Source organism: Symphalangus syndactylus, chromosome 3, assembly GCF_028878055.3.
Source record: "Symphalangus syndactylus isolate Jambi chromosome 3, NHGRI_mSymSyn1-v2.1_pri, whole genome shotgun sequence".
Lineage (NCBI taxonomy): Eukaryota > Metazoa > Chordata > Mammalia > Primates > Hylobatidae > Symphalangus > Symphalangus syndactylus.
The window spans coordinates 50,518,801-50,529,727 of NC_072425.2; the positions used below are offsets into that span (position 1 = coordinate 50,518,801).

The 10,927-nt window shown below is 43.4% G+C and overlaps 1 protein-coding gene across 2 annotated transcripts in view; it reads right to left on the bottom strand.

Moving 5' to 3' along the window:
* Positions 1 to 10,163, bottom strand: part of ZNF169 (zinc finger protein 169) — a 42,778-nt gene extending 32,615 nt beyond the window's left edge. For both annotated transcript variants that reach the window (XM_055271853.1, XM_055271852.1), the window contains exon 1: positions 10,116 to 10,163. The gene's annotated coding sequence lies outside the window, so the exon portion shown is untranslated. The remainder of the gene's footprint in view (positions 1 to 10,115) is intronic.
* Positions 10,164 to 10,927: the final 764 nt, after the last annotated feature.

A 10,927-nucleotide genomic window follows, 5' to 3' on the forward strand; every position in this document is an offset into this window, starting at 1 on the left:
CAACTTACAGAATGACAGAAAATATTTGCAAACCATGTATCAAATAAGGAGCTAAAATGTAGAATATATAAAGAACTTCTACAACTCAGTAACAAAAAACTCAATTAAAAATGAATAAAGGACTCAAATAGACATTTCTCTAAAGAAGATATAGAAATAGCCGAGAAGCATATGAAAAGATGTTCAACATCACAAATTACCAGGGAAATGCAAATGAAAACCAAAATGAGATATCACCTAACCCCAATTTGTATGGCCACTACAAAAAAAACAAAAACAAAAACAAAACAGAAAATAAGTGTTAACAAGGATGTAAAAGAGTAGAACCTTAATGAACTGTTAGTGGGACTGTAAAATGGTGTAGCCACTATGGAAAACAGTATGAAGGTTCCTCAAAAAATTAAAAATAGAACTACCATATCATCCTGTAATCCAACTTCTGGATACATATCCAAAGGAATTGGAAGCAGATGTATCCATTCAATGTATGAACGGATAAAGAAAATGTAGTCTATCCATACAAATGGAATATTATTCAGACTTTAAAAGGAAGGAAATTGTGGCGCATGCTACAACATAGATGAACCTCAAGGACGTTATACTAAATAAAATAAGCCAGTCACAAAAAGAAAAATACTGCATGATCCCACTAATATGAATACTAAAGTAATGAAACTGATAGAAACAGAAAGTAGAATGGTAGTTGCTAATAGATGGGGAAGAGGAAAAGAAGGAGTTGCTATTCAATGGGTAAAAGATTTCAGTCATGCAAGATGAAAAAGTTCTAGAGCTCTGTTGTACATAGTTAACAATATTATATAGTATACTTAAAAAGTTTTAAGAGGATAAATATATGTTATGTGGTTTTTTGCCACAATAATTTTAAAAAAGAATAAGAAGATCAAAGCTCCTACAACCCCCTCCAAAAAAATTACTAAACCCCTAGGAAAAGTGATTAAATTAAAATTTAAAAAGACAAACTTCCAAGATCAGGAATGAAAGAGGAAACATTGTTACAGATCCTACATACACTAAAAGGACAATAAGAGATTCTTATTAAAAATAAAAACGACAGGCCCCAAATTCATGAAATGAACAAATTCCTTTAATCACAAGGTTTACCAAAACTAAATGATAATTTTGAATAGCCCTACATCTGTAAAGATATTAAAATAATGATTTTAAACTTTAACCAGAAGTAAAAGTTCAAGCTCACAGATAAATTCTGTCAAATACTTAAGTAGGAGAGAAGGCAATATTTCCCAATCCATTTTATGAGGCCAACATAATCCAGACACCAAAACCTGACAAAGCCATACACTTCCTGCAAAAGTCCTTTAAAAATAACAGAAAGTCAAACCCAGCAATAGGTTATAAGGATGATACGGGAACACATGAGACCTATCCAAGAAATGCAACATTAGTTTAACTTTTTTTTTTTTTTTGAGACAGAGTCTTGCTCTGTCGACAGGCTAGAGTACAGTGGCACAATCTCAGCTCACTGCAACCTCTGCCTCCTGGGTTCAAGCGATTCTCCCACCTCAGCCTCCCAAGTAGCTGGGACTACAGGCATGCACCACCACGCCCAGCTAATTTTTGTATTTTTAGTAGAGACAGGGTTTCACCACTTTGGCCAGGGTGGTCTTGATCTTTTGACCTAGTGATCTGACTGCCTCGGCCTCCCAAAGTGTTGAGATTACAGGCGTGAGCCACTGAGCCTGGCCAGTTTAACATTTGAAAAGCAATTTAATTACTTGCATTAACCAAATGAAAGGTGCCCTGGACCACTCCTGTAGTCCCAGCACTTTGGGGGACGGAGGCACGTGGATTGCTTGAACTCAGGAGTTCGAGACCAGCCTGGGCAACATAGTGAAACCCCATATCTACAAAAAATACAAAAATTAGCTGTGCATGGTGGCACGTGCCTGTAGTCCCAGCTATGCAGGAGGCTGAGGTGAGAGGATTGCTTGAGCCCAGGAGGTTAAGGCTTCGGTGAGCCATGATCATGCTGCTGCACTCTGGCCTAGGCAAGAGTGAAATCCTGTCTCAAAAATAATAAAATAAAATAAAGGAGAAAAATCACCTTAGTAGTTGCATATATATATATATATATATATATATATATATATGAAAAAATTCAATGGTTATTCATGATAAAAAACTCCTAACAAATTAGCAATAGAAGGAAACTTCCTCAATTTAATAAGCAGCTACAAAAACATAGCACTAACACCATACTTAATAGCAAAATATTGAATGATTTCCCTGAGATCAAGAACATGCAAAGGATCTCTCATCTCACCATTTAATTCAACACTTAGGAAAAATAAAGAATACAAAAAGTGAAGAAAGAGTAGAAAAGAAGTAAAAAAAGAAAACCAGATAAATGTAATAATTTAACTTTACATCAATCAGGGTAAGTAAAAGACAGACAATACCAGTGTTGGCAAGAGTGAGGCAACAGAATTCTCATACAACCCTGGCAGGATTGTGACAGGCCAAGTATCACTAACAACTGTTTCAGTACTGACTGTGCGGTTAAGTTAAATATTAAAAGCCAGTGCCCTTATACAAAGGTCGGGATGTAACAAAAGCCCATCAAGAGTTTTGCCTAGGCCTTTCCTGGGCCTTAAACCATGACAAAGTAACTAAGAATTTTTTTTTTTTTTTTTTTTTTTTTGAGACAGTCTCTCTCTGTCGCCCAGGCTGGAGTGCAGTGGTGTGATCTTGTCTCACTGCAACCTCTGCCTCCTGGGTTCAGGCAATTCTACTGCCTCAGCCTCCTGAGTAGCTGAGATTACAGGCACACGCCACCATGCCCAGCTAATTTTTTGTAAATAACTAAGGAATTCTTAACAAGACCCATTTAGGATTAAACAAGTTTTATTGTAGGTCTGAAGAAACTCCCTAGGCCTCCACAAACAAGTTGATTGAGGATCTGAGGGAACTCCCCAAACTGCCATGATTTAGCAGGAGATAAGATAAGGGTAATCACCCCAGCACCTGGACCCATTTAGGTTAAGTAAATTTACTGAGGCTCCAGAGGAAGGTCTTCAGGACTCAGACCTTAGGTATAGATTAAAAGAAGTTAATCACTTATGTCTTTAAATGAAGGCACACTTACATGTAGAGATATAGCTTGGTATATAAGCTCTGGAAAACTTTGTAATTTTTTTTTTTTTTTTGAGACAGAGTCTTGCTCTGTACCCCAGGATGGAGTGCAATGGGGCAATCTTGGCTCACTGCAACCTCTATCTCCCAGGCTCAAGTGATTCTACTGCCTCAGCCTCCCAAGTAGGTGGGATTACAGATGCCTGCCACAAAGCCTGGTTAATTTTTGTATTTTTAGTAGACATAGGGTTTCACCATGTTGGCCAGGCTGGTCTCGAACTCCTGACCTCAAGTGATCCGCCTGCCTCAGCCTCCCAAAGTGCTGGGATTACAGACATGAGCCACTGCGCCTGGCAAAACTTTGTAATTTTGAGTTTTGCGATGATTCCCAGGCCTTCTCCCTGTAACCAGTTACAGAAATAAAAACTCTCTTCCTCCCCAGTTCATCTGCATCTCGTTACTGGGCCACGAAAATAGCAGCCTGACCCTCGGTTTGGTCCGGGAACAGGATTGTAAAATGGTACAATTATTTTTGAAGACTGTATGGCAGGTTTTTTTAATGTTAAACATACCTATGATCTAGCAATTCCCAAAGTACCCAAGAGATACTAAAAAAAAAAACAAAACAGGGTACAGAGTTATACATCAGCTTAGTAAATGAACCCTGGAAAAAAAGAATTGTACAAGAATGGTCACAGTAGCTTAATTACTATACCTAATGTGGGGAAAAGAAAGAGAGATCAGCCTGTTACTGTGTCTATATAGAAGGAAGTAGACATAAGAGACTCCATTTAGTTCTGTATTTGAGATGCTGTTAATCTGTGACCCTACCCCCAACCTTGTCCTTGCAAGAGACATGTGCTGTGATGACTTAAGGTTAAAAGGATTTTGGGTGGTGCAGAATGTGCTTTGTTAAACAAGTGCCTAAAGGCTGCTTATGGTTAAAGGTCATCACCATTCTCTTTAATCTAGAGAAAAAGAAAAACATGTGTCTTCTGCCCGTCCCTGGGCGATGGAACATCTCAAAGCACAGCACCGGTGATGGTAAAGATAATTGTGAAAACCGCCTTTAGGAATAAGATGGGGCTTGCTGGAGCAATACTGCTAAAAGGTTTATGGAGAGGTTCGCATATACATCTCAAAGCACAGCACCGGTGATGGTAAAGATAATTGTGAATAAATACCAAGGGAACTCAGAGGCCGGTGCCGGTGTGGGTCCTCTGTAAGCACAGCACCGGTCCCCTGGGCCCCGCTTTTCCTTCTCTACACTTTGTCTCTGTGTCTTATTCCTTTTCTCAAGTCTTTCGTCCCACCTAACGAGAAGCACCCACAGGTGTGGAGGGGCAACCACCCCTTCACCTAACAATCAAAAACAACAGAAAAAGGAGAATGGATAAACAAAAGGTAGTAGATTCACACAACAGAATACAATAAAAAGGAATAGGAATAAACTACTGATCAAGTAACAAGAAGGCAGAAACAGAATACGTACTATATGATTTCATTTACATGGGATTCTAGGAAAGGCAAAACTTTAGTGATAGGGAGCAAATCAGTTATACAACAATAATACATTACTTAAAACTCATCAAATTGTACACTTAAGAGTTGTGATTTTGTAATAAATCTGATTTTTAAAAAGACTTCAAAGACATTTTCAAGTAAAAGAAAACCAGTAAAATTTATCACCAGCAGACCTGCCCTGTAAGAGTTTCTGCAAACTGAAGAGAAATGATGCCAAAAGGAAACTTGGATTTTCTGCGGTGATTGAAGATCACCAGAAACGATAAATAATGTTCACACTCAAAAAAGACTATCTCTTTTTTCTCCTAATTTCTTTAAAATATATGACTGAAGCCAGGCGCGGTGGCTCACGTCTGTAATCTCAGCACTTTGGGGGGCCAAGGTGGACGGATCACTTGAGGTCAGGAGTTCAAGACCAACCTGGTCAACATGGTGCAACCCCATCTCTACTAAAAATACAAAAATTAGCTGGGCATGGTAGCGTATGCCTGTAATCCCAGCGACTCGGAAGCTGAGGCAGGAGAATCGCTTGAACCCGGGAGGCAGAAGTTGCAGTGAGCCAAAATTGTGCCACTGCACTCCAGACTGGGCAACAGAGCGAGACTCCACCTCAAAATGATAAAAGACTGTTTATAGTAAATATATTATATTTGCATTGTGATTGACAGCATATGAAGATTCAATACATATGACAATTACAGCCTGAAGAATGAAGGAGTAGGTAGGTACAAGTACCTACACGATTACAAGATCCCTCATTTTACATGAAGTTGTACAAGATTACATAAACTGTGAAGAGTTACAGATATATACTGTCATCTCTAAAGCAGGCACTAAAAATATAAAGTAAAAATGCAAAGCAGTATAGCTAAGTAGCAATTAAATTATATTGAATTAAGTTAAATTAGAATGCTAAAAAAAAAAAAATTCATTTGGCCCAAAGAAGGCAGAAATAGGAACGGAGGAAGAAAAAAAACAGGAGGCAAATAAGAAAACAAACAGTAAAAGAGACCTAAATCTAATTGTATCAGTAATTACATGAAATAAACATTCCAATTAAAAGGCACAGACTGGCGGGGTACGGTGGCTCATGTCTGTAATCCCAGCACTTTGGGAGGCTGAGACAGGAGGATTGCTTGAGCCCATGAGTTGGAGAATAGCCTGGGCAACGTAGCAAAATGTCGTCTCTAAAAATAAACAAACAAGAATGGATTAAAAAAAAAAAAAGCAAGACCTAACCATATGTTGTCTACAATATAAAGACTTTAAATATAAAGACATAGGTCAGTTGAAAGCAAATGAATGAGAAAAGAGATAACATGCAAAGAGTAAACATAACAAGACTGGAATGGCTATATTACTATCAGATAAACTATATTTCAAGAGAAAGTGTTACCAGAGATACAAAGGGATGTTTCATGATAATAAAACAGTCAATTCATCAGGAAGATATAACAAAGATAAATATGTATGCACCTTATAATAACAATGCTTCAAAATACGTGAAGCAAAAATTGACAGAATTCAATGGAGAAATTGGCAATTCCATAATTCTAGTTCGAATTAACACCTTGCCCACAACAGTTGATAAAATAACTAGAAAAAAAAATCCATAAGGAAATACAAGATTTGAACATAATAACTAACTTGACCAAACTGATATTAGTTCACCACTGCACAACAGAATGCACATGCTTTCAAAGAGCCCATGGTACATTCCCCACCTCACACTACATGCTAGGTTGTGAAATAACTCCCAATAAATTTGCAAAGACTGACATTCTACACCATTTGTTCTTTGACCTGAATGGAATTAAATAAGAAGTCAGTAAGGATATCTAGAAACCCCCCAAATATTTGGAAATTAAATAGATGATGCACAGAAAGGCACTGCATTCATCAAGTGCAGACAATTTTTTTGATGACTTTCACCGTAAAAGGGAGCAGAGAGATAGGGTAATGAGTACAGTTAGAAATCATGACCCTTCTCAGCCAAGCGAGGTGGCTCACGCCTGTAATCCCAGCACTTTGGGAGGCCGAGGCAGGGGGATCACGAGGTCAGGAGATCGAGACCATCCTGGCCAACATGGTAAAACCCCGTCTCTACTAAAAATACAAAAAAATTTAGCTGGGCATGGTGGCGCACCCCTGTAGCCCAGCTACTCAGGAGGTTGAGGCAGGAGAATCTCTTGAACCTGGGAGGCAGAGGTTGCAGTGAGCCGAGATAGCGCCACCGCACTCCAGCCTGGGCGACAGAGTGAAACTCTGTCTCAAAAAAACAAACAAAAAAAAAAAAAGAAAAGAAAAAAGAAATCATGACCCTTCTCTTATCACAACCCGGCAGTAGATCCCGCTGACCTCAGATAAGATCCACACACAATCTTGGCACCCTAGGCTTTCCCCAGTAATAGCCTAACCCCCTTTTCCCATCTGAGTTTCTATCCTCCATGAACTTCCTTTTCCAGGCAGAAAGGACAACTCCTCATACCCTCAAAGTCAGTCAGTTGCACAGTCCAGGTGGGTGCCAAGCACTGTGTCAGTGACCCATGAGGAGCCAGACAAGGTGCCTGTCCCCTCAAAGAACTATCTCAAAACCAGTGGGACAGTCAGACAGTTGAGATGTACCATGCCAGCCGTGGAGTCCTCATGTAATAAAGTGCTCTGCAACTAAAAAGGACAATGGAAGTAATTCTGCCAGAGAAAACTCAGGAAAGCTTTGTAGTGGACAAATATCTGTAGTAAGACATCTTTTGAGACAAATAGGGAAACAACACAGCCTGAATAAGTGATACTAAATAAATTCTGTTAATTTTGTTGGGTATGATCATTAATGCTGAAGTTGTTTTTCTTTAAATTCCTTATTTATGAGAGATGCATACTGAAGTAATTGTGGTTTTTGCCATTTACGGATGAAATGATATGACATTTGAATTTTGTTTTAAAGAACTACATCAGAGAAGTGTTATACACAAGTTTTACTTCATTCCACATTCACAGCAGCTCCACGAGGTTAAGTACCTTGCTCAAAGTGACAGTGACAAAGGGAGAGACTTGGATTTGAACTCACTCTATGAAGGGTCACTCAAGACAGCAAATCCTGGTATAGACCCCTAGTGAAAGAGACAATTTCCAAAGAGATCCACACTTGGGGTTGCAGATTTGGGGGAAAGAAGACAGGTAAGTCATTTATAAGTGATGAATCTGAGTGATGAATCCACGGAACTTCACAACTACTTCTGGATATCTTTGCAATGTTTTCATACTGAAAAGTTAGAAATAAGAGTAGGTCTTGGCCGGGCGCGGTGGCTCACGCTTGTAATCCCAGCACTTTGGGAGGCCGAGGCGGGTGGATCACGAGGTCAGGAGTTCAAGACCAGCCTGACCAACATGGTGAAACCCCGTCTCGAGCCGGGTGTGGTGGCTCACGCCTGTAATCCCAGCACTTTGGGAGGCCAAGGCGGGTGGATCACGAGGTCAGGAGTTCAAGACCAGCCTGACCAACATGGTGAAACCCCGTCTTGAGCCGGGTGTGGTGGCTCACTCCTGTAATCCCAGCACTTTGGGAGGCCGAGGCGGGCGGATCACGAGGTCAGGAGATCGAGACCATCCTAGCCAACATGGTAAAAACACAAAAATTAGCCAGGTGTGGTAGCGCGTGCCTGTAATCCCAGCTACTCGGGAGGCTGAGGCAGGAGAGAATCCCTTGAACCCGGGAGGTGGAGTTTGCAGTGAGCCGAGATCGCGCTGCACCACTGCACTCCAGCCTGGCGACAGAGCCAAGACTCCCTCTCAAACAAACAAACAAAAAAGAAACCCCGTCTCTACTAAAAATACAAAAAAAATTAGCCAGGCGTGGTGGCGGGTGCCTGTAGTACCAGCTACCCAGGAGCCTGAGGCAGAGAATTGCTTGAACTCGGGAGGCGGTGGTTGCAGTGAGCTGAGATCGCTCCACTGCACTCCAGCCTGGGAGACAGAGCGAGACTTCATCTCAAAAAACAAAACAAAACAAAAAAAAAATGTAGGTTTGGATGCCTTCCACCCAACTTCTTTCCCCACCTCCAGGAATTGAAGGAGTCACCCAACAGCCCCCTGGGGCTTGAGAAAAATGTTCCTTGGCCCTATGAGCACCATTCTGCTTGTTGCAACCCATGCTCCCGGAAGGGTCTCCAAGTCTGAGGGAGCCACACAGCTGCAGAAGCCGACAATCTGGATACAAGCACGCCCCCATGCAACCCACAACCCAGGGATGTCTAACTCCAGGCAAGCCCTTCTCAACTCACCAACTTGGGCCTCCAGGCCCCAAGGCTACTGACCCGAGTCGCACGGCCCTAGCCGTCCCCCCAGCTATCAAGACCAAGTCTGGATGTCTACCCACAAACAATCCTCCCCTACAAACCCGGTCCTAGTGGCCAAGCTGCACCATCACCACCACGGTGCACCAGCTAGCCACAAGAGCCCTAATAAACAACCGGACTGAGGTTGGGCACGGTGGCTCACGCCTGTAATCCCAGCACTTTGGGAGGCCGAGGCGGGGGGATCACTTGAGGTCAGGAGTTTGAGACCAGCTTTACCAATATAGTGAAACCCCGTCTCTACTAAAATACAAAAGATTAGCCGGGCCTGGTGGCGCGCGCCTGTAGTCCCTGCTTACTCGGGAGCCTGAGGCAGGGGAATCGCTTGAACGCGGGAGTCAGAGGTTGCAGCGGCCACGCCACTGCACTCCAGCCTGGGCGACAAGAGCGAAATTCTGCCTCAAAAAAACAAAACAAAACAAAACAAAAACCGAAAAATTAGCCGGGCGTGGTGGCAGGTGCCTGTAATCCCAGCTGACGGAGGCTGACGCGGGAGGATGGCTTGAACCCGGCGGGTGGGGTGGAGCGCGGAGATTGCAGTGAACCGAGACTGCGCCACTGCACTCCAGCCTGGGCGACAGAGAGAGACTCTGTTTCAAAAATAAATAAATACAATTTAATAAATAACCCGACTGATGCCCCAGCGCGTGCCTCCCACTAAAGGGGAAGTTTGCTCCAACCGAGGATATCATGTCCCCCAAAGGCACATTTGCTGGCCCAGAGATCTCCGAGGCGCGATGGTGGGGAAGGAATGGCGGGATGCTAGTGGCAGGATGTTGTCTGGTACCCCAGGCAGAGCCCACTCAACGGCCCCCGAAGTACCGGGAAAGTCAGTCCCAGGCCTGCACTGGCCCCTCCAGGTCAACATACTGGGCCCAAATCCCGCCAGAAGCACGCGACAACGCCAACGCCCCCTCCCCACCAGAGGACCTCCGCCAAGACCTCTCTACGGAGTGGACCACGCACGCCCAGACCCCACAGCCGAAACTCAAACACCAAGGAACATGTGTTTGAGTCCACAGCACGCACTGCCCATGCCAGCTTTCCCGACCTCCCTTCCAGTGGAAGGGCCGCGGAAGCGGGGACCACCTACGGGCTAGCTCACCAGAACTGTGAAAGGACACTCACCACGCACCAGGCGACGATGGCGGAACGCGGAAGTACGCGAGCCGTACTGCCTCTGGGCAGGGAACTACACTACCCAGACTGCCCCGGGGCGCGCAACTGCCCTACCGTGGATGCCCTGGAGCCAGGGACTACAACATCCAGAATGCCGCGAGGGGCGGGACCGCAGCATACAGGAGAAATTGTGAAAAATCAGAAAGTAAAATCTAACTTTCGGGTCCATGAGAAGGGTGGTCAGGTGAGAACTAAGTCTTTCTCTTTTAACTTTTTATACGGTCCTTCTAATTTTAATTTTTTTTAAAAAAAGATGTTACATGTCCTCCATCCTGCAAATTCACACCTGCGATTGTACACCCCTGTACTTTATCTACTTATTTTTTGAGAAGGGGTCTTGCTCTGTCGGCCAGGCTGCAGTACAATGGTGTGATCATAGCTCACTGCAGCCTCAAACTCCTGGCCAAGCAATCCTCTCACCTCAACTTTCTGAGTAGCTGGGAATACAGGTGCATAGCACCACACCCGGCTAATTTTTTGTTTTGTTTTTTAGAATCTGGGTCTCGCGGCCGGGCGCGGTGGCTCACGCCTGTAATCCCGGCACTTTGGGAGGCCGAGGCGGGCGGATCACAAAAGGTCAGGAGTTGGAGAGCAGCCTGGCCAATGTGGTAAAATCCCGTCTCTACTAAAAATACAAAAATTAGCTGGGCGTCGTGATGGGCGCCTGTAGTCCCGGCTACTCAGGAGGGTGAGGCAGGAGAATCGCTTTGAACTCGGGAGGTGGAGGTTGCAGTGAGCCAAGATCGCACCACTGTACTCCA